The following is a 25,002-nucleotide window of genomic DNA, read 5'->3' on the forward strand; positions in this document are numbered from 1 at the left end:
TATGCGTGAAGCGTTCATTGAATTCGAAAGTAAAATTCTATGTACCGACTTGACAGAAAATCCTAGGAAGTTCTGGTCTTACGTTAAATCAGTAAGTGGCTCGAAACAGCATATCCAGACACTACGGGATGATGATGGCATTGAAACAGAGGATGACACGCGTAAAGCTGAAATACTAAACACCTTTTTCCAAAGCTGCTTCACAGAGGAAGACCGCACTGCAGTTCCTTCTCTAAATCCTCGCACAAACGAAAAAATGGCTGACATCGAAATAAGTGTCCAAGGAATAGAAAAGCAACTGGAATCACTCAATAGAGGAAAGTCCACTGGACCTGACGGGATACCAATTCGATTCTACACAGAGTACGCGAAAGAACTTGCCCCCCTTCTAACAGCCGTGTACCGCAAGTCTCTAGAGGAACGGAGGGTTCCAAATGATTGGAAAAGAGCACAGATAGTCCCAGTCTTCAAGAAGGGTCGTCGAGCAGATGCGCAAAACTATAGACCTATATCTCTTACGTCGATCTCTTGTAGAATTTTAGAACATGTTTTTTGCTCGCGTATCATGTCATTTCTGGAAACCCAGAATCTACTATGTAGGAATCAACATGGATTCCGGAAACAGCGATCGTGTGAGACCCAACTCGCCTTATTTGTTCATGAGACCCAGAAAATATTAGATACAGGCTCCCAGGTAGATGCTATTTTTCTTGACTTCCGGAAGGCGTTCGATACAGTTCCGCACTGTCGCCTGATAAACAAAGTAAGAGCCTACGGAATATCAGACCAGCTGTGTGGCTGGATTGAAGAGTTTTTAGCAAACAGAACACAGCATGTTGTTATCAATGGAGAGACGTCTACAGACGTTAAAGTAACCTCTGGCGTGCCACAGGGGAGTGTTATGGGACCATTGCTTTTCACAATATATATAAATGACTTAGTAGATAGTGTCGGAAGTTCCATGCGGCTTTTCGCGGATGATGCTGTAGTATACAGAGAAGTTGCTGCATTAGAAAATTGTAGCGAAATACAGGAAGATCTGCAGCGGATAGGCACTTGGTGCAGGGAGTGGCAACTGACCCTTAACATAGACAAATGTAATGTATTGCGAATACATAGAAAGAAGGATCCTTTATTGTATGATTATATGATAGCGGAACAAACACTGGTAGCAGTTACTTCTGTAAAATATCTGGGAGTATGCGTACGGAACGATTTGAAGTGGAATGATCATATAAAACTAATTGTTGGTAAGGCGGGTACCAGGTTGAGATTCATTGGGAGAGTGCTTAAAAAATGTAGTCCATCAACAAAGGAGGTGGCTTACAAAACACTCGTTCGACCTATACTTGAGTATTGCTCGTCAGTGTGGGATCCGTACCAGGTCGGGTTGACGGAGGAGATAGAGAAGATCCAAAGAAGAGCGGCGCGTTTCGTCACTGGGTTATTTGGTAACCGTGATAGCGTTACGGAGATGTTTAATAAACTCAAGTGGCAGACTCTGCAAGAGAGGCGCTCTGCATCGCGGTGTAGCTTGCTCGCCAGGTTTCGAGAGGGTGCGTTTCTGGATGAGGTATCGAATATATTGCTTCCCCCTACTTATACTTCCCGAGGAGATCACGAATGTAAAATTAGAGAGATTAGAGCGCGCACGGAGGCTTTCAGACAGTCGTTCTTCCCGCGAACCATACGCGACTGGAACAGAAAAGGGAGGTAATGACAGTGGCACGTAAAGTGCCCTCCGCCACACACCGTTGGGTGGCTTGCGGAGTATCAATGTAGATGTAGATGTAGATGTAGATGTTAAGTCCCATAGTGCTCAGAGCCATTTTTTTGTGTTATTGCTTTTCAGTGCTCTGAGGTGTTCATTATATCTGGTTCTGAAGGTCCTACATGTTTGGCCCACATATACAGATTGACAGCAGTTGCAAGTAAGTTGGTAGATGCCGGACTGGCTGTATTTGTCAGTGTTGGTGGTATTTCTTCCGAGTCTGCTCTGTATTGTGTTGTTGGTTCTGTATGCTATGTTGAGTCCTTATTTCTTTGGTATATTACCCACCGTGTGTGTGACTTTGTTGTTGTAAGTCATTATGTGCCATTTGTTGCTTACTGTCTGCTGATTTGTTGTGTAATGAGTTGTGTTTGTATGTGTGTGTGTTTCATGGTTATGTGCTGTTTGTTTTCGTATTTTGTGATTTGTTTTGTCTACTCTCTTTGCATCATATCCATTCTCCTGTGCAATTTGTTTTCTCATGTTCATTTCTTGTGTGTAGTCATGCATGTCCATGGGTATTTTGTTCAGCCTGTGAAGTAAATATCTGAAGCTAGCTTCTTTGTGAGTTATGGGATGATTGGATTGGTTATGAATAATGGTGCTGGTGATTGTGGGTTTTCTGTAGATAGTGAATTCATGTTTGTTGTTTCTCTTGTGTATAGTGAGAACTAAGAAATTAAGTTTTTCATCTGTTTGTGTTTCAGTGGTGAATTTCATTTGTGGGTGGATGGAGTTTATGTTATCATGAAGTTCTTTTATGGTAGACAGTGGTTCATCTATTAAGCAAATTATGTCATCTATGTATCTGTACCAATATATTATTTTGTACTGTTTTGGTATTACTATTTTGTCAAACATTTGTTTTTCTATCTTTCTATCTATCTCTCTCTCTCTCTCTCTCTCTCTCTCTCTCTCTCTCTCTCTCTCTCTCTCTCTCTCTCTCTCTCTCTGCCCAAGTACTCAACACACACATCACACACACGCAAACCCACACAAACCACACACCACTAACGCCAAATACAATTCAAACTCGCGCGCCTCACTCAGCAGAACACGTTACGAAACAAATGAACGCCACACAACCACGGCAACACGTAATGGCAGCGAAAACTCCGCCAATGTTTTGAGCAATCGGAAAAAGTGCATTGCCACGCGAACACAGGCAAAGAAGTAAGCCTATTTACTTCGCCAACAACACAGGAGAACACACCACAACTTCAAAACTGTAACTTACAGAAAGAAAACGTGATAAAATCTTATTTCCGTCCGTAAGTCCATAACAAACAGAAAATAAATTATGTTTTGCTGTTTGCAGATGACAAGTTGTATAATGTGTAGCAGAACAGCTACCAAAATAAATGGACAATAACATCACATAAGGTATGCTACTTATGCTTACACCCACTTTTCGCCAATTAAGTTATAAATGCGACTTTTACATAATGTTGTAAAAAACACAAATGTTAATATGTTAACAACAAATTTACAGTTAAAAATAAAAATAGAACCCACTGACGACAGCGCAAAAGTGCTGAAACATGTATGGGTGAAACAAAAGAAAAAAGGTGTCTTGCATAAGGCGGAACTTCTCATCCCATTTTCTTAGCAAGCAAGGAGAACAACAAGAAGAACTGCACCACAAGATGATTATTAATAGAACTGAGACAAGAAAATCTCAGGCAACACAAAAGTGATTTAGAAATGTTGGGGACCACATATACGATGTATCCTGTTTATTTAGAAGACCTCAAAAAACTTTTTGCCTAGAAAGAAAACGAAAGAAAATGTATCAAGGAAATGTTTAGCCACCAGGGGGATATTGATCAGCATGACTGACTTTCCTGTAAATTTGTTAGTTACGAAGATATGAACAGCATTACGTCCTTTTTTAAAATGGCATCCTATATTTTTTATTTGTTAATCCACTTCCTTTCCTCAAGACCTCTTCGGAGATGTATCACAGAGCACTTTTCATGAAAACACGACGGTTTTGAAAACGTGACGTAAAAATGACTGACTCATCTGTATGAGTGCACAGCGCAGGTATCCATAATGATATAAGTCGTCCACTTGCTGGAATTCACACTAACAAACGGCGACGCTGTTCTTCTGACTAACATTCTCCCTAGGTGAATATCATTTTTCTCTTCTCTGTGTTGTACTCACACAAACCAACGGAACACGGTTGTCTGAATAGCCGGTGTGCATTTTCCTTGTGTTTCCGTTTGTTTACTGTCATCTCTAGTACACTGATAATATACGTTACACGGGTAACAGCAGTTGGTGCTAGTAAAAGACTGTCAAAGTCAGTTTTGTCTTACGTTTTTAATAAAGCCATAATTACGGGAACGGTGCAATGTGATACTTTCTGAACAAGTCTTGAGAGGAGGAAGTGGACTGCCAAATAAAAAATACAGGGTACTCTTTATAAACAACGTATTGCTGCTCATATCCTCGTAACGAACAAAGTTACTAGAAAAGCAATCATGCTGGTTAATCACCCTCCAGTATTTAAACATGTGATTGATATACATTTTTACTTCAGGCAAAAAAGTTTTTTGGGGTGATCACGAAAAAATGGAGCGCCCGGTATTCAACTGGCAGTGTCCAACCTTTGAAACGTGTTGCTGCTGAGCCGGCTGCAGTGGCCGAGCGGTTCTAGGCGCTTCAGTCTGGAACTGAGCGACCGCTACGGTCGTAGATTCGAATCCTGCCTCGGGCATGAATGTGTGTGGCGTCAAAAAAAAAAAAAAAAGGTTCAAATGGTTCTGAGCACTATGGGACTTAACATCTGAGGTCATCAGTCCCCTAGAACTAAGAACTACTTAAACCTAACTAACCTAAGGACATCACACACATCCATGCCCGAGGCAGGATTCGATCCTGCGACCGTAGCGGTCGCGCGGTTCCAGACTGACGCGCCTAGAACCGCTCGGCCACCCTGGCCGGCTGTGTGGTGTCCTTAGGTTAGTTAGGTTTAAGTAGTTCTAAGTTCTAGGGGACTGATGACCTCAGATGTTAAGTCCCATAGTGCTCAGAGCCATTTTCTTTCGTGTTTCTGCTGATGTCACAAGGTTTGAAGGATTCATCTGAAATTATTACTGCGAGGATCCTACTTTTCTTTTTCGTCAAAAAAGGTATTTCACCCACAATCTCCGGAAACCGTGCGCAAAAAAATAAAACCAAATTCTGTAGTGAATAATTAGAAAAAAAATTATCTTGCCTGAACATTTCCGAGACTGTAAGGTAGGATACACTCCGTAATACCATGGATATAATGAGTGAACACTAGTAGTCCAATCGTTACAAATACCGATGCTTACTGCCACCTGACACGGCTATGAGGACCGGAAAAGGTATGCTCAACCTCCCCAGTGTACTGATGCTAATCAGAGTTGGTTTTTTTCCTTGACGTCGACCAGCTGTTACAGCGCTCCTGCTATGGCTGGGTCGGTGTCTGCTGAGCGATGCTACCCCGCGAGCGTGCCTTGTCACATCGAGCAGTCCCACAGTGTGATTTCCTTAGGACCAACGATGCGCATTACGCTTCGCAAGCAGAAAGCAACTGAAATTTGGCATTTAATGAAGCTTCAGACTTACCATAAGAAACCGTATGGATCACTGAAAATAATTCAGTTGAGCTCAAGACACTATATCATACCGAAATCTGTCAGCTGTTGCAACTTAATCTTTCTTACAACTGCTTTAACTCTGAGGAAGCTATATATTCGAAGCCGGACAGTTTAGCCATTGGGAATTGCGTGGCGGGCCACTTAGCCTACATATTCATTAACTAGATGTACTAAGAAAAGGTTTTTTAAGCAATTTAAACAGGGTGACAACAAAGTCATTTACGACAAACATTTCGTCAATGACGCCTTAGTGCCGTTGAACGGTACAGAGGAGAACTTTACTAATATGCATTCACAACAGAATAATATGCATGATAAATTCAAATTCATCTGTGAAATCGAAGTATTAACTGTTAGATGTTAAAATAAAGAAGAATGAGTCAATGCACAAATTTGGAAATTTTTGGAAACACGTTAATCAGTAACGGATCCTGCTACACAGTAATCCATAAAACTGGTACTTTCACGCATTGATATGGAAAATGATATATCTTCAAGTTCATGAAGAAAAGATTAGCAAAGAAATAGCGATCCTTGAAAATTTAGGCAAAGTAAACAATTTGGAAATACAAGTTATTAAGGAGATGCACAAAAAGAACCTGTAAGTTAAACAAAACGAGATTACTCTAGAGAGAGAGAGAGAGAGAGAGAGAGAGAGAGAGAGAGAGAGAGAGAGAGAAACAGCTAAACACGAAATCAGTTTCGCTATTCTCCCCTCTAACGGTGACATTTATAACAAAATAGACGAAACTTTCAAAAATACGAAAATCCAAACTGGGGTACGCACCGAAAACAAAATTAAAAGTTGAGGGGTGTTATAGTAGGAGAAGTGGCGATATTAGCCACAGATAACACTTTTTCTGAGTACAAAGCATTATGGCCTCAATCTGCTGCGAGACTGAATACTGCCTGAAATGATAATTAAATCATAACTGCCTGTATGAGGGCCAGAGTTGGACCAACGAGTTACTGACTTGCCCAATTTGTGAAGCTCTTTCTCTTGAATATATCGTCCATTTTTTCTGATGTTGTAGTTGCTGTAGTCCTCAGTCCAGAGACTGGTTTGATGCAACTCTCCATGCTACTCTATCCTGTGCAAGCTTCTTCATCTCCGAGTAACTATTGCAACCTACATCCTTCTGAATCTGCTTAGTGTATTCATCCCTTGGTCTCCCTCTACGATTTTTGTCCTCTACGCTTCCCTCCAGTACTAAACTGGTGATCTCTTGATGCCTCAGAACGTGTCCCACCAATCGATCCCTTCTTCTTGTCAATTTGTGCCACAAACTCTCCTTCTCCCGAATCCTATTCTGTACCTCCTCATTAGTTATGTGATCGACCCATCTAATCTTCAGCATTCTTCTGTAGCACCACATTTCGAAAGCTTCTATTCTCTTCTTGTCTAAACTATTTAGCGCCTACGTTTCACTTCCATACATGGCTACACTCCATACAAATACTTTCAGAAAATACTTCCTGACACCTAAATCTGTACTCGATGTTAACAAATTTCTCTTCTTCAGAAACGCTTTCCTTGCCATTCTGTATCTTCTCAAATTCGACCATCATCAGTTATTTTGCTCCCCAAATGGCAAAAGTCATCTACTGCTTTAAGTGTCTTATTTCCTAATCTAATTCCCTCGACATCACCTGATTTAATTCGACTACATTCCATTATCCTCGTTTTGCTTTTGTTGATGTTCATCTTATATCCTGATTTCAAGACACTCTCCATCCCGTTCAACTGCTCTTCCAAGTCCTTTGCTGTCTCTGACAGAATTACAATGTCATCGGCAAACCTCACAGTTTTTATTTCTTCACCATGGATTTTAATTCCTACTACAAATTTTTCTTTTGTTTCCTTTACTGTTTGCTCAGTATACAGATTGAATAACATCGGGGATAGGCTACAAGCCTGTCGCACTCCCCTGTCAACCACTGCTTCCCTTTCGTGCCCATCGACTCTTATAACTGCCATCTGGTTTCTGTACAAATTGTAGATAGCCTTTCAGTCCCTGTATTTGACCCCTGCACCTTCAGAATTTGAAGGAGGGTATTCCAGTCAACATTGTCAAAAGCTTTCTCTAAGTCTACAAATGCTGTAAACGCAGGTTTGCTTTTCCGTAATCTATACTCTAAGATAAGTCGTAGGGTCAGTGTAGCCTCGCGTGTCCCAACATTTCTATGGAATCCAAACTGATCTTCCCCAAGGTCTGCTTCCACCACTTTTTCCATTCGCCTGTAAAGAATTTGCATTAATATTATGCAGTCGTGACATATTAAACTGATAGTCTCAAGTGTAATGTGCTGCGAATACATAGAAAGAAAGAGCCTTTATCACTTAGCTACTATATAGCAGGTCAGCAACTGGAAGCAGTTAATTTCATATATTATCTTGGAGTAGGCATTAGGAATGATTTAAAATGGAATGACCATATAAAATTAATCGTCGGTAGAGCAGATGCCAGAGTGAGATTCATTGGAAGAATCCTAAGGAAATGCAATCCGAAAACAAAGGAAGTAGGTTACAGTACACTTGTACGCCCACTGCTTGAATACTGCTCGCCGGTTTGGGATCCCTACCAGATAGGGTTGATAGAAGAGATAGAGAAGATCCAACGGAGAGCAGCGCGCTTCGTTACAGGATCAATTAGTAATCGCGAAAACGTTGCGGAGATGATAGATAAACTCCAGTGGAAGACTCTGCAAGAGAGACGCTCAGTAGCTCGATACGGGCTTTTGTTGAAGTTTCGAGAACATACCTTCACAGAGGAGTCAAGCAGTATATTGCTCCCTCCTACTTATATCTCGCGAAGAGACTATGAGGATAAAATCAGAGAGATTAGAGCCCATACAGAGGCATACCGACAATCTTTCTTTCCACGAACAATAAGAGACTGGAATAGAAGGGAGAACCGATAGAGGTACTCAAAGTACCCTCCGCCACACACCGTCAGGTGGCTTGCGGAGTATGCATGTAGATGTAGATGTAGATAGTTAGATAATTTTCACATCTGTCAACATCTGCTTTCTTTGGAATTGGTATATTCTTCTTGAAGTCTGGGGTTATTTCACCTGTCTCATACATCTTACTCACCAGATGATAGAGTTTTGTCATGGCTGGCTCTCCCAAGGCTATCAGTAGTTCTAAAGGAATACTGTCTACTCCCGGGGGCTTGTTTCGACGTAGGTCTTTCAGTGCTCTGTCAAATTCTTCACGCAGTAATATATCTCCCATTTCATCTTCTTCTACTTCCTCTAGCGATATATGCCCCCTACAGCCTTACATTTGTTCTCTAGCCATCCCTGCTTAGCCATTTTGCAGTTTCTGTCGATCTCAGTTTTGAGACGTTCATATTCCTTTTTGCCTGCTTCATTTACTGCGTTTTAATATTTTCTCCTTTCATCAATTAAATTCAATATCTCTTCTGTTACCGAAGGATTTCTTCTAGCCCTCGTCTTTTTACCTACTTGATCCTCGCTAAGGACAACACGCACCCATGCCCGAAGGAGAACTCGAACCTCCGACGGGGAGAGCCGCGCGAACCGTGGCAAGACGCCCAAGACCACGCGCCTACCCCGCGTGGCTCATCTCTCAAAGCTACCCATTCTTTTTCTACTGTATTTCTTTCACCCGTTGTTGTTAATGGTTCCCTAATGCTCTCTCTGAAACTCTCTACAACCTCTGGTTCTTTCAGTTTATCCAGGTTCTATCTCCTTAAATTTCCACCTTTTTGCAGTTTCTACAGTTTTAATCTACAGTTGATCACCAATAAATTGTGGTCAGACTCCACATCTGCCCCTGGAAATGTCTTACAATTTAAAACCTGATTCCTAAATCTCTGTCTTTCATTATATAATCTATCGGAAACCTTCCAGTGTCTCCAGGACCTCTCCCACGTATACAATCTTCTTTCACGATTCTTAAGTTAAGTGGTAGCTATGATTAAGTTATGCTCTGTGCTAAATTCTACCAGGCGGCTTCCTCTTTCATTCCTTACCCCCATTCCATATCCACCTACTACTTTCCCTTCTCTTCCTTTTCCTACTAACGAACTCCAGTCCCTCACGAGCATTAAATTTTGGGCTACCGTCACTATCCGAATAATTTCTTTTATCGCAATATAAATTTCTTCAATCTCTTTATCATCTGAGGAGCTAGTTGGCATATAAACTTGTACCACTGTGGTAGGCGTGGGCTTCGTTTCTATCTCGGCTACAATTTTTCTGATATTATAATCATTTGTTTATCTGCACATGTACAGCGTCATTTTTTGCCTTTGAGTGCATCTGCTGGAGACTATTCTCATGGGGATAACATTGATGTACACTAATAAATAAAATACTTTCCAAAAAAAATCCCTTTATTTTTAACACATGTCGTATCGCCAGCTGCACGCTCCCAGCGAGTTCTCGTGCCGTCAACGCGCCGGCTCGCTTGTTGTTAGTCTTCAGCAACTCTTTCCGTTTCCTGTTTTAGCTGCGCTAGCTGGCGCTCGTTCAAGTGTTCCACTCGTCTGTACGCTCCCGTAAATCGTGACAGCTGGCAGCGTTCTGAATGTTGCATCTTGAAAGCGCACAGCTAGGAAATTTCTGGACCAGTTGATAGCAGAGGCGGTGCATAAAACAGTACCCAGACGAGAGGGCTCGTTAAAAAAGTAGATTACAAAGCTTCGCATATCCTTTGCGCATACTACACTGCTTACTACGCTTCGTGAGATTACGCCCGAATTTCAAGTATAACACTGAACAAACTGACACTCGCAATACAGGATGTGTCAGCTAAGACGTTCACCTCAAACATTTGTAGGACCATTTGAGATATCGTAATTCTTCTGTTTTCACCGAGACGAATTCTAAGAAAGTCTTCACCAGAGGGCGTATAGCATGTTCTCATTTCCAAGATATCACTACCACATTAGCTTTTTCAGAGGGTAATTATAGTAATTTCTGCCGATAGTATCGTAGATGGATTCTCTTTCAAGACAGTTGACCGCTTCAAGTACTTAGGGAGTATTTTTAGTAATAAAAGTAGAACCGATTTAGAAACAGATGCCCATCTACTAACAGCGAACAAAGTACATTTTTGTTTTGCCAAACACTTCAAGAAAATATCACTCAGCACTAACTTAAAATCCGTTTGTATCAATCGATTGTTCTACCATCAACATTATACGGATGTAAAGCACTAAAATTTAGAGAGAAAGAGTAATAAAAACTTATCATAATAGAAAGGAAAACGCTAAGAAAAACTTTTGGACCGGTATGTGATAGGCACTTGGTGCAGGGAGTGCCAACTGACCCTTAACATAGACAAATGTAATGTATTGCGAATACATAGAAAGAAGGATCCTTTATTGTATGATTATATGATAGTGGAACAAACACTGGTAGCAGTTACTTCTGTAAAATATCTGGGAGTATGCATGCGGAACGATTTGAAGTGGAATGATCATATAAAATTAATTGTTGGTAAGGCGGGTATCAGGTTGAGATTCATTGGGAGAGTGCTTAGAAAATGTAGTCCATCAACAAAGGAGGTGGCTTACAAAACACTCGTTCGACCTATACTTGAGTATTGCTCATCAGTGTGGGATCCGTACCAGATCGGTCTGACGGAGGAGATAGAGAAGATCCAGAGAAGAGCGGCGCGTTTCGTCACAGGGTTATTTGGTAACCGTGATAGCGTTACGGAGATGTTTAATAAACTCAAGTGGCAGACTCTGCCAGAGAGGCGCTCTGCATCGCGGTGTAGCTTGCTCGCCAGGTTTCGAGATGGTGCGTTTCTGGATGAGGTATCGAATATATTGCTTCCCCCTACTTATACCTCCCGAGGCGATCAAGAATGTAAAATTAGAGAGATTAGAGCGCGCACGGAGGCTTTCAGACAGTCGTTCTTCCCGCGAACCATACGCGACTGGAACAGGAAAGGGAGGTAATGACAGTGGCACGTAAAGTGCCCTCCGCCACACACCGTTGGGTGGCTTGCGGAGTATAAATGTAGATGTAGATGTAAAATAACGTGGAATGGAGGAGAAGAAAACATGAAGAATTAAGAGAGCTGCACAAAGACCGTAACATCGACGAAGTGTTAAAGAAGAGAAGGCTGAGCTGGGCAGGTCATTTGGCTAGAAAACAGATTACACAGCTCTACAAAATAAATTTTTTTTTTCTTTGCCAGGGAAGTTTGAACGAAAATGTGATATTGTTATGATACTCATTTCGAGTATATTTGTACTTTTTCCAAATTGGCTCTGGTTTTTGAGATATAGGTTATTTGTGGAAATGAGAGTTTCATGTGGATAATATCGACTGCAGGGTCCATATATGGTGTAATGTATTTGCTACCTGTTTTTTAATTGGTGATATTGTACTATCTTTATTAAACAGTTGTGCTCAGGGAGTGCATCTGTGTGGTTGAGGATTACATCATGCAAACATCACACTGTCAGCATGTGTTCAGTCCTGTTGTGCGGTGCGTGTGTTGAAGATATTGAGGGTTGTGCAGATTTGAATTCGGCGGTACTCGACATTCATTTGTTGGCCGAGGTAATCCCCGCAACAGCCGATAGGTAGCGTTCAGTGTAAACAAGAAAAATGGCGATGGTCGAAAGTCACACACATGTGCAGTGCAGCTTCAAGGAGATAGAACCTTTTCATCGTGACGTAGCAAATAAGAGGTGAGTATTCATTTCACACAAAACAATTAATGATGTTTGTTGGATGTGACTGACATGCAAATACAAGAAAGTTCTGCATAATATGTAGTATTTGTGCAATTTTGTTTTAGGAAAACATGAGTTCTTCACGCCGTCTTTGCGTGAACCATCCAGATGAGTTCTGCTACATTTGTGGTGAATACGTTCTTCAAAAGAACAGGAAGAATATCACTCCTTTTGTGAAGGAAGCGTATCTGGCATATTTCGGAATTAAACTTGGAGATCAAGACAAGGCGTGGGCACCCCATAAAGTTTGTAAATGCTGTGTGGAGTGCTTACGGCAGTGGACAAAACGAAAAAGGAAAAGCTTAAACTTCGGAGTGCCTATGGTATGGCGAGAGCAGAAGAACCATACAGATGATTGCTATTTTTGCATTGTTAATGTGAAAGGTTTTAATAGGTTCACAAAACGAAAGTGGGAATATCCCGATTTGGAGTCAGCAAGAAGACCGGTGGTGCACAGCAACGATGTTCCTGTACCAACCTTCACAACATTACCCACGCTAACATCATCAGATGACGATGTGCACGGCGAGGAATGTACAAGTAGTGGTTCGGAATACGAAGGACGTGAGACACAACCCCAGCAGTTCGACCAGAAGGAGCTCAGTGACTTTATACGAGAACTCAATCTTTCAAAGCAAGCATCAGAACTCTTAGCATCCAGGCTTAAGGAAAAGAACTGTCTTCATCCAAGTGTTAAAATAACAGCTTACCGGACGAGAGAAGAAAACCTTCTTCCATACTTCAACCAAGAAGAGGTTATAGTGTATTGCAGCAATATACCTGGACTTTTACTTGAATTGGGGCTGCCGGAATATAGACCAGAGGACTGGCGTCTCTTCATAGACAGTTCCACTAGAAGTTTAAAATGTGTTCTCCTACACAATGGCAATCGTTACGCATCTATTCCAATTGCCCACTCAACAAAACTTTGTGAAGCATATGCTAACATCAAGATGGTTCTGCAGAAAATTCAGTATATGCAGCACCAGTGGTTGATTTGTGTTGATTTGAAAATGGTGAACTTCTTGCTTGGACAACAAAGTGGATACACAAAGCACCCATGTTTTATCTGCATGTGGGATAGTAGGGCAAAGCACGAACATTGGAAGCAGAAAACATGGCCTCCAAGGGAACATATGGCTGTTGGTGAAGCAAACATCATTAATTAACCTCTGGTTAGTAGGGACAAGATTGTTCTTCCACCATTACATATTAAGTTAGGACTAATGAAGCAATTCACCAAAGCTTTAGACAGAAATGGTAATTGCTTCACATACATCTGCAATACGTTCCCTGGACTCAGTAGTGAAAAACTTAAGGCAGGAATATTTGATGGTCCTCAAATTCGCAGGCTCATCAACGGTACCAATTTTACAAGTGTCGTGACTGTCACTGAAGCATCGGCCTGGAACAGTTTTGTCGCTGTTGTAAAATGTTTTTTGGGCAATCATAAAGCTCCCAATTACGAGGAACTGGTCAAAAACATGCTCACTAACTTTCAAAACTTAGGAGCTAACATGAGCATAAAATTGCACTTCCTTCACAGCCACTTGGATCGATTTCCTCGTAATCTAGGTGATTTCAGTGAGGAACAAGGAGAGCGGTTCCATCAAGATATGAAAGGAATAGAGGAAAGATATAAAGGTAGATGGGACAGGCATATGATGGCAGATTATTGCTGGAATCTGCAACGTGACTGTTCTGAAGAGACCTATAAAAGGAAAGCGTGCAGGAAGCGGTTCGTCATGGACGGAATATGATATACTTATAGAGAAACTTTTCAATTATGTTTTATACGTGGACAAATGCCTATCAGGTTTTCATAGAAGCTATTTATAAAGATTATTTTCTTTTTTCATTGTAGTTTGTAGCGCTCGAGTTCAGTATTAGCAATTTTTTCTAATTTTTTGAATAAATCATGCATTATCTCAAAAACTAGAGCCAAACTGCATAAATGGTTGCTATATTCGTCCTCAGCACCACTAACCCATCCTAAAGCCACTCAAATATCCTTGGCAAGAAAATGAGTGTTGACCAGTGTTATCTAAAATAGCATTCAGCAAGACAATAGATGGAACGAGATGAAAACCCAGAAGTAGGTGGCGAGTTAACATCCGGGAAGACACAGCTAGGATGAACATCAACACCGAAAATACAAACAATGCTCTCGACAGAATGAAACGGAAGAGGCTCATAGAGGAGGCCTATGGTCATTAAGGTGCTTGCCTCATATAAAGTAATGTAAAGTAAAGAATCGGAGAGAGCAAAGAGGCGAACACCTGTGTAGCTCACGTGTGTCGAGAACTGGTTAATTTGAAAAGTGGTTCAAATGGCTTTGAGCACTATGGGACTTAACATCTGAGGTTATCAGTCCCCTAGAACCTAGAACTCCTTAAACCTAACTAACCTAAGGACATCACACACATTCATGCCCGAGGCAGGATTCGAACTTGCGGCCGTAGCGGTCGCGCGGTTCCAGACTGAAGCGCCTACAACCGCCCGGCCACAACGGCCGGCGGTTAATTTGAAGAAAAGAAAAAGAATGTTTTTCGCAAACCAAGAGAAATGGGATACTGTACTGCATTACGAAGAATGCAGAAGAAACTCGAAGAAACCAGCTGAACTGTACATACAAATGCATCCCGATAGACAGTGTCTACCAAGATTGAGAATTTAGCAAACGTGCGAAACATTATTAATAGAAAGGCAAAGGAATGCTATTCTGAGGATAAGGGACAACTCTGCAACAAGCAGACTGCACGTAATAACACGTGCTGACAGTTAGTGCTTGTAATCTGTCTGTCAGCTTCAGATAAAACTGAGTGCCTTTGGAATAATTCAGTCCAGCGCTCACATCTTACACGAAAACTGCTTCTATTCGCTTCACCAGCAAATTAACCAGTAGATTAACCAGCAAAGAATTCTGTCGATTAGTTCTGACGCGACTGCAGAACAGTAGTCTCTTTCTTCAAAGAATTCTCTTTACACATGGAGCAATGTTTACAAATGAAAGAAAGTTGAACCTACATGGTGACAATTATTGAACTACAATAAATAAAATCGTCATAACTTCTAAACGGTTTGCGTTAGGACATTCAAACTGCACTGATGGCCGCGGGACATGATGAAAATTACTATGGTTTATTCGATTTGATTTAGCGACGAAGCCCACGTTCATTTGAATGGGTTAATCAACAAGCATTTTCCGCTCGGGGACTGGGTGTTGTGTTGTCCTAATCATCATCATTTCATCCCCATCGACGAGCAAGTCGCCGAAGTGGCGTCAAATCGAAAGACTTGCACACGGCGAACGGTCTACCCGACGGGAGGCCCTAGTTCCACTACATTTACATTTATCAATAAGCAAAATTGGCGCATTTGGAGGACTGAGAATCCGAATTTTGCGATCGAGAAGTCTCTTCACCCTCAACGGGTAACTGTGCGGTGTGCAGTGTCCAGTCACGTAATAATCGGTGCGATATTCCTAGATAGCATGGTGACTACCGAATGGTACGTGAAGTTTTTTGAAGATGATTTCATCCCCATTATCCAAAACGATCATGATTTCGACAAGATGTGGTTCATGCAAAACTAAGTTCAACGCCCATCGAAGCTGGAGAGTGTTTGATGTCCTGGAGGAACACTTTGGGGACTTCCTTCTGTCTCTGGGATACCCAGAGGCCAATGGCATGGGCCTCGATTGGCCACCATATTCTCTGGATCTGAACGCATGCGACTCCTTTTCGTCTGGCTAAACTAAAGACAACGTGTACAGCAATAACCCCAAAACCATTGCTTAGCCGAAAACAGCCATTCAGGAGGTCATCGACTGTATCGATGTTCCAATACTTCAGCGGGTCTTGCAGAATTTCGCTATTCGTCTGCGCCACATCATCGCCAATGATGGCAAGCATATCGAACATGTAACACCTAAAACCCAATATCTATAGTAACGGTTAGATGTTGAACAAAGTGTGCGCCTGCCATAGTTTGTAACTAATTTACGTTTTTTCATATAGTTCAATAGTTGTTACCCTGTAAGAAATGCGTATTATTGGGTCACTGAGGCAGGTCGAATACAGGAGGTAGTGGTGTCTGAGCGCTTGCTGTGGAGATATTGAAGGTTCCGAAATTGGTTCCCACTTTATTGATAGAATGTAAACGGGTAACAAATTCGCAGCATTTCTTTTGGAAGTGCTACCGGGTCTAACACAGTACCGCTGGAATTATGTAGATATTTGTGTTACCAGCATGATAGATGTCTAGCTTACTACTCGCTTGGCGCTAGGGAAGTGTTCATGGGATTCAATCAGTTAGTCTCTTTCAGATCTACAATAACAGAATTTACTATACTTCTGACTGACAAAGCCAATCTGATACTGGTGTTCATTGGTTCAGTGGTTTTTTTTTTTTTTAAGTATCACACATTGGTACAGGGGTCAAACCTAGGAGAAAAGTTCCTATACTGTCCGAAAAAACAGACGCTATGCATTCCTATAATTGATTCGCCTAGATGGGCAATGGATCTACCTTCTTCAGTGCTGATGCACAAGTATAGCCGACCTCCTGCGGCAATCTCTGAGTAGCGAGCATGGAGGACTGCCGATAGGTGGCGCTCGGTGGGAGTGTAGGTTGGCGTGAGATGTGTCGAGATAGTCCGCCAGCTGCGTAGACACTGTGTCCCAGATGGAGCAGTGGTTAACGCACCTGCCTAGCAAACAGGAGATCCTGGGTTCGAATCCCACTCCGGTACACATTTTCACTCGTCACCGCTGACTCCGTGTAATGTCCTGATGCAGCTGCTCCCCTCTCCACCTTCAATTTATATGGAAAACTCAAGTGTCTGACTAATTTACCGTTACAAAAAGGGGTAAAATGTTAATTTACGACAAACATCGATCTGGTCGTTCTTCCACAACCTGAAAACATGGAAACGTTGAAAATGTTCGTGCAATCATAAACAAAGATCGACAAAGAACCATTGAAGAAATTCTGGAGCTGTCGGGAGTGACTTGGAGTTCACTGCAGCGAATTATGACAGAATATTTAGGAATGAAAAGGGTGGCTGGCAAATACGTGCCACGACTGCTGACTGCTGGACAAAAACAAGTTCGCGTGGAAGCATGCTATTGTATGAAAGAAGAGTCCCGAATTTATCCAAGCTTTCAAATGGCTCTGAGCACTATGGGACTTAATATCTGAGGTCACCAGTCCCCTATAACTTAGAACTACTTAAACCTAACTAACCCAAGGACATCACACACATCCATGCCCGAGGCAGGATTCGAACCTGCGACCGTAGCAGTCGCGCGGTTCCTGACTGAAGCGCCTAGGACCGCTCGGCCACAGCGGCCGGCTCCAAACTTTCTTTCAAAATTATCACAAGTGACGAAACTCGGTATTATGCTTACGATGCTGAATCAAAGCTATAATTAAGGCTGTGGAAGACTTGAAGGTCGCCTCGCCGCAAGAAAGCTCGTCAGGTGAAATCAAACATTAAGTCAATGCTGATTTGTTTTTTCGATGTGAGAGGAGTCGCCCATTCAGAACTTGCTCCGCAGTATCAGGCTGTTAACCAGGCTTTCTACTTGGAAGTTTTGAAAAGATTGGGCTACAGTATGCGGCGGAAGCAGTAGGGTGATGGTTTTTCCTTCATGGCAATTCCACTGGTCACATAGCTCTGTTCGTATGACAGTTCTCGACCAAAAATGGTATGACCCCTGTTCCTCACCTCTCATACTCACCCAGCTTTGCTTCGTGCGACTTTTTTCTTGTTTCCTAGAATGAAAAGAGACATGAAAGGAAAGCATTTTGGTGATGTTGCTGAACGAAACTTGGTGCTGTGCTTACCACCCTGAATCAAAGCTGCAATCCAGGCTATGGAAGACTTTAAGGTCGCATAGCCCCAAGAAAGCTCGTCGAGTGGAATCAAACGTTAAGACAATACTGATTGCTTTTTCCATGTGAGAAGACTTGTCCATTCAGAGTTTGCTCCGCAGGGTCAGACAGTTATCCAAACATTCTGCTTGGAAATTTTGAAAAGACTTCACCACAGTGTGCAACAGGAGTGCCCTGATTTGTGGCAGTTCGGTGATGGTTTTTCCATCATGACAATGCCCTTACTCACATACATATGTCTGTACGACAATTCTTGACCAAAAATGACATGACCCCTGCTAATAAAACATTCTCGGGTTTCAAGCCGCGTCAAGTGATTTACTGCCCACGAGCTTTCGGCAGAGATCTCCTCTGCCATTGTCAAATGGATGACTGTCGCCGGTCGGAGTGGCCGAGCGGTTCTAGGCGCTACATCTGGAACCGCGCGATCGCTACGGTCGCAGGTTCGAAGCCTGCCTCGGGCATGGATGTGTGTGATGTCCTTAGTTAGGTTAGTTAGGTTTAAGTAGTTGTAAGTTCTAGGGGCTGATGACCTCAGAAGTTAAGTCTCATAGCGCTCAGAGCCATTTGAACCATTTGAACCATTTTTTGATGACTGTCGTGTGGTTTTCATTGCCGTGCTTATATAGTTGCGCCGTCGCTCGTGACGTCACTGGTGCTCGGTCCCGCACTATATACAGTAATGTTTTGGCCGCGCGACCGCCGGGCCCGCTTCGATTCCCTCAACATTGGACCCCACGCTTTACTCAGCTGCAATCCACCGTCTCTATTGAAGGTGTAGTCAGAAATTCTAATCTCTATGCCCTCGTTTATCACGCTATCCCAGAAGCCATTAGTCCGTTTTATAACAGATGTCTCATCGAATTGCATTGGCAATGGCAGAGGAGATGGCAGTAAACCACTTGACAAGGCTTGAAACCCGAGAATGTTTTATTAAAAGGATATCGCCGCGAAAGCATCCATTCGTACATGATCCCTGGCCCTCACCCCCAAACTCAACCGACCTTGCCACGTGCGACTTTCTTTGTTTCCTAGAATGAAAAGAGACACGAAATGAAAGCGTTTTGCTGATGTTGATAAGGTGAAGAAATAAACGAAGGAGGCGCTGTAAAGCATCACAAAAGATGAATTTAAACAATGTTTTGAAAAATGGAATGAAAGATTAGACAAGTGTTTTAGTGAAACAGAAGAGTACTTTGAGGGGGAGTGAAGGTTTGTGATTAAAATGCGAATAACTAAGTTTAAAAAAAGTTCCGTTTCTTTTGGGTACCCCCTCGTATAATTAGTGTCAGAAGGGCTGCTGAAAATGAAGATGGACAACCGGAAGACTGCAGCCAAATCCACAATTCCAAAACAGCACCTTTCTGAAGGGGGAAAGGGAGTGGATGGATGGAAGACAGAGAGCAGAAGAATCATCTGCAACAGAAAAAATATGGAAATGGAAGAATGGATTTAAATATTCGATTGTATGATTCCCTACACCAATGGGTTTGATCTTTCCCCGCTTTTCCCATAATGGCGGTGTTAGATATCACTGTAGTGTTCGACAGGGGACGGAGAGCTGAACCATTAACTCTGGTGACTTGCACCTTGTGTAGTTAAGTTGGGCAGTCAGTCTCAACGTTTAGATTGTATGTCAACGGAAAGGGCATTAGATCAGTCAGTGCAGAGTGTGTGCCTGGCTTAGGCGTGAGAAACCTTGGATACCCGGAAAACATCGGTAAATTTTTAAGGATAAGCCAGAATAGGCAAAAGTTTATTATTCTAAATAGGAATTGGGCAGAGTAAATGTTTTAGGATGAGTAAAGACGATGCGGGTAACATGCATATTAAAAATTAAAGATAAGCATCATGCAGGTGTTACGGTCATGGCTAACATCGGAATATTAGTATCTGTATTCTGGGAAAATATGACGCCAAGGAAAGTAGTTAACAGATAATACTCAGTTCGTTAAGACAGTTTTAACCCGTTGTGCACTGCCGATAAATTAGAAGAAGAATAAAGAGTCGCGATGGTTTCCTTTGGTTAGGTTTTACTGGCTTCACAAAATGCAGAATTTTCTCGAAACGGCTAAAGTGTTCAGATACCACAGGGATGCAAGATGGTCGTTAGATGTGACGTCATCAGTTAAACTGCTCTAGGTCTCTCGAGAAGCAATGTTCATGATAGTGGTAGATCCACTAACAATAGCTGATCAGGAGGAGTAAGTGTCATAGCAGGAAAGTCTATGAGATGTGGAAGTGAAAGAATTAAAGTGATTTTTTTTTTCTTTACTCGGTGTCACACAAGAGGCTGATACAGCACCTGTAGTCGGTGAGAATATAGGATTATACACTGAAGTGTCAAATAAACTGGTGTAGGCATGCATATTCAAATACAGAGATACGTAAACAGGCAGAATACTGGGCTGCCGTCTACAACGCCTATATAAGACAACAAGTGTCTGGTGCAATTGTTAGATCGGTTACTGCAGCTACAATGGCAGGTTATCAAGATTAAGTGAATCTGAGCGTGGTATTATAGTCGGCCCACGAGCGTTGGGACACAGCATCTCCGAGGTAGCGATGAAGTGGGGATTTTACCCTATGACCATTTCACGCGTGTAACGGAATATCAGGAATCCACTAAAACATCAAAACTCCGACAACACTGCGGCCGGAAAAAGATCCTGTAAAAACAGGACCAAGGATGACTGAAGATAATCGTTCAACGTGACAGAAGTGCAGCCCTTCCGCAAATTGCTGCAGATTTCAATGCTTGGTAATCAACAAGTGTCAGCGTGCGAACCATTCAACGAAACATCATCGATATGGGCTTTCGGAGACCTTCCTTGATGACTGCAGGACGCAAACTTTTACGCCTTGTCTGGGCCCGCCAACACCGACATTGGATTGTTGATGACTGTAAACGTCTTGCCCGGTCGGACGAGTCTCGTTTCAAATTGTATCGAGCTGATGGACGTAAGGGTATGAAGAGAACCTCATGAATCCATGGACCCTGCACGTCAGCAGGGGACTGTCAAGCTGGTGGAGCCTCTGTAATGGTGTGGGGCGTGTGCAGATGGAGTGATATGGGACCCCTGATGCTTCTAGATACGACTCTGACAGGTAACACTTACGTAAGGATCCGATTCCGTCACCTACATCCATTCATGTCCGTTGTGCATTCTGACGGCCTTGGGCAATTCCAGCAGGACAATGCGACACCACAAACGTCCAGAATTGCTACAGAGTGGCTCTAGGAACTCTCTCCTGAGTTTGAACACTTCCGCTGGCCACCAAAGTACGCAGACATGAACATTATTGAGCATATCTGGGATGCCTTGCAACATGCTGTTCAGACGAGATCTCCACCCCATCATACTCTTACGGATCTATGGACAGCCCTGAAGGGTTCATCGTGTCAGTTCCCTCCAGCAGTATCTCAGACATTAGTCGAGTCCATGTCACGTCGTGTTGCGGCACTTCTGCGTGCTCGTGGGGGCCCTACACTAAATTAGGCGGGTGTGCCTGTTTCTTTGGTTCTTCAGTGTAAGATAGCACATGTGGGGCTGGTGTAGTATCTGCAGCTGGGTGCAATAACTGGCCAAATCTCTCAGAATAACAGGAACTAACAAAAATTTAATAAAGAGTGGAAAGAGTCATAACTTATGAAAGTTTGGATTGCTTATTCCGTCACGACATCTGAGAACACGATAAATGAAACATTGCTATGTATCCCCTCCTGCTGTAAATAAATTTATCCAAATTACTAAGGTATAAGAATATCTAGTAAAAGAAGAGTGTAAAAACCGAAAGAGTTCATGTAGGCCAGTATTGGCAAAAGATAGGATAGTACACAAACCATTCTACTCGCATAGGTCAGGTTTGTTCCCCATTTTTAAGGGAGGATTTAGACCACAGCACATGTATTTCCCTCATCAGTGATTAACGATAAGCAATAAGTTGTTAGCATAAACTTGGAGAAGCTGATACAGGGAGGAGTAGAAAAGAGCAAGTCAGATCATAATGCTAGAAAACCACCCTGATACCTGTTGCCTTCCGTATAGTGGCGCCAAAAGGTGCTCACCAATGACAAAAAAATTCACAAAGGACAAAGTGAACCATGAACAAAGAACTCTGTATAGAGCCAAGTGTTAGTGAAATCAGACAGAAAGTGTAAATAGCGTAAAGGACAAAATGACACAATAAGGGAAATGGAAATGTGAAGAGTAAATAAACAAGTGTATATATTTCAGCAAAATCAAGGGCGGATATCTTCTGTCGAGGGTAGCGCCTGGAGCCAGATACTGAGCACTAGGATGGTAATCGCGCCACACTGAAGTCAGCCAGCCCTGGTCACCGACCCATATGCTGAGCAGAACTCCCACCTCTTCTGAGTCACAGCCTTCCACAAGACGAAACCAGGTCAGTCATCAGGAAGTACTACAGTCCAATTCACTCCACTTAAGACAGCCGGTTATTTCCTCTATTCCAGGTAATTCGGTGTGACACGCTAGCACCACCGCCACCGCAAAGTCAGCGGGGAGCAGCAGCATTTAAGACCGCCCGAACTAGCTCATCAGCTCTCGAACAGCTGGGCAGTTACTGACGTCTAGTCTTTGCTGTTCAGCGTCATGCCGATGACGCAGATGCACATGTCATGAACGGGACAGCAACCGCTACCTGACACCTATACTTCTGGGCCTGCTCTTTGCTGCACTCTCAGGAATATAAAGTGAGCATCCAGCTATCCCTCTCCTCGCCGGGGTATCAACAGATGACCTCTGTACTCTGTGCACTGGTGCGTGGCACAGCGAGACGTCCTCACAGCAACCGCCGTCGACCACACCTTCCACGACTGGGGAATCGAAGAATCTGGCAATGCAGCAGCATCAGCGGGCCGCATGGTCAGCAGCCAGGGGCTGACACATCAGGAAAAGTCATGATAATCACCTCAGCCCCATTATTACTTGCAGTTGCAAGCCAATGATTGTAAACAGGTACCAATAAAGACATTATTGTAACCCTGATCGGACCTCCTTTGCCTGCACACCTCATCCTTGTTCAGCAGAGAATCAAAGCCCACATAAAGCCATCCTGGAAATCCCATTCTAACGAACAGTGCAGGAGCTAACCACACCATACACTTTACCAAACAGTTTAACAGATTTATCACTGATTTCTGTCCGACGAAATACCAGCTCTGTTGGAGAACATTAACCTTGCAGAAAGATAACGTCTGTGATTTATGCACTAAGGGTCACCATCCAATTTTCCATGGATCATGCAACAGTACCTCACAGTAACTATTTGTGGGAGATGGATTGATCGAGGAGGACTGGCAGCATGGCCTCCCCGTTCACCGGATTTCTGATTATGGAGACATTTAAAAGCATTGGTGTACGCTGAAACCATCGACAATGTGCAGACAATACAGGAGTGTGTGACCATTGCATGTGACACAATCTTAATGGAGTTAGATGTATTTGAAGGCGTGCATGATTCATTGCGAAGAAGGGCTAAAGGACGTTTCAGAATACGTGGTAACCACATGCACCACTGCCTATAGTGCCTACTTCTACATAACAGACAGATGAGAATGAGAGGACAGATTGGCCTGTATCTCAAAATGTATGGTTCCCAGTGTGGCGTGCGTACTGTAAGACCTTCGGTACACACATCATCAGATTATTTGACTTGTCGCTCTAACGAAGTAGGCGAGTGTCAGCAATATGTCTCGTGGTCTTATCGTGGCGTGTTTATCTTCTGCCATTAGGTCAGACGATAGAAATGCCACTTGCATGCTTAAAGTAGTAGGTTGACGGTGACCAACTTTAAACAGAACTTGATTAATTTTCACACACATTTATTAAAATAATAAAAAGCATAGACATTACGTAACTTGATTCCTGGATGCTGTTTACAATTGACAATCCGAAGTTCCTTTGGTCTTGGTACGTTAATCTTATTCTCACATATCTCTGATACTTGACAAAGTGTCTAGTCATTTATCTTCATGGCTATGTACAGGAATATGGTAATCTTATTAGGTGCAGACTGAAACTTGACTATAGACTGGTACAGACTAATGCAGACTGGTACAGACTGGTGCAGACAAATGCAGACTGACTAATTGGAGGTCTGTACACTCGTTATAATAACTCACGTGTTCAGGTATCACTGCGCGAGTGTGATCCGCGAGGAGAAAAGGTTCTACGTTAGCAGCAATCTCATTGGCTGCGTTACATATTAATACCCGGATCGGCGGAAGCAGAATTTGGTCCGTCTCTAAGGCAGCGCCATCTCGTAGTGCGGAGACGGACGAGCGCTGCGCCTGCGCTGTTGTGCTTAGCGGGGCGCACTCTAGTGGGAAAGTTGTGTACGCGCTAACTACGTGGAACTATGTACACAACATCCCTCCCTTCTGGGGGAAGAAAAAAAGCTTTTCGAAGTCTGCTTGAAAAGCCTTTTTTTTTCTTTGCTTTCCGGCGTGCGTATGTCTGTGGGTGCACACATGTTGCTCCCCGTGGCTTTCGCCTGCGGTCCGCTAGGAAAACCCACTCAAAACCTATGGAACAGGGAACCGGAGAAGCAAAAATTTTGTGACATAATTGCATTTCAACATCGGTGCATTGGTCATAGCTCAAATCTAATTCTTCTTCGACGTCCATCTTCTCTGGGGATGTCGGCTGTGGACGGCTAGGGTAGTCGGCTGCCCCTGAAGGTTCTGCGTTGGCGTCGGCGGCGGTTTATGCGTCGGCGGCGGTGTCTGCGTCGGCGTCGGCGTCGGCGTCGGCGTCGGCGTCGGCTGCCGGTGACGGCTACTGGAATCCTGCGAGCTGCTCAGGGTTGACATCTGCTTCTGAGTCTGCAAAATGAAACAGCCTAGGAGTTCTGCCTGTATTTGACTGATGTCTTTGCTGCCGTAATTGATTAGTATGGCGAATAACTATGCTGCTTTGCGTTCTTATTCTATACATGACATTTCCAA

Source organism: Schistocerca americana, chromosome X, assembly GCF_021461395.2.
Source record: "Schistocerca americana isolate TAMUIC-IGC-003095 chromosome X, iqSchAmer2.1, whole genome shotgun sequence".
Lineage (NCBI taxonomy): Eukaryota > Metazoa > Arthropoda > Insecta > Orthoptera > Acrididae > Schistocerca > Schistocerca americana.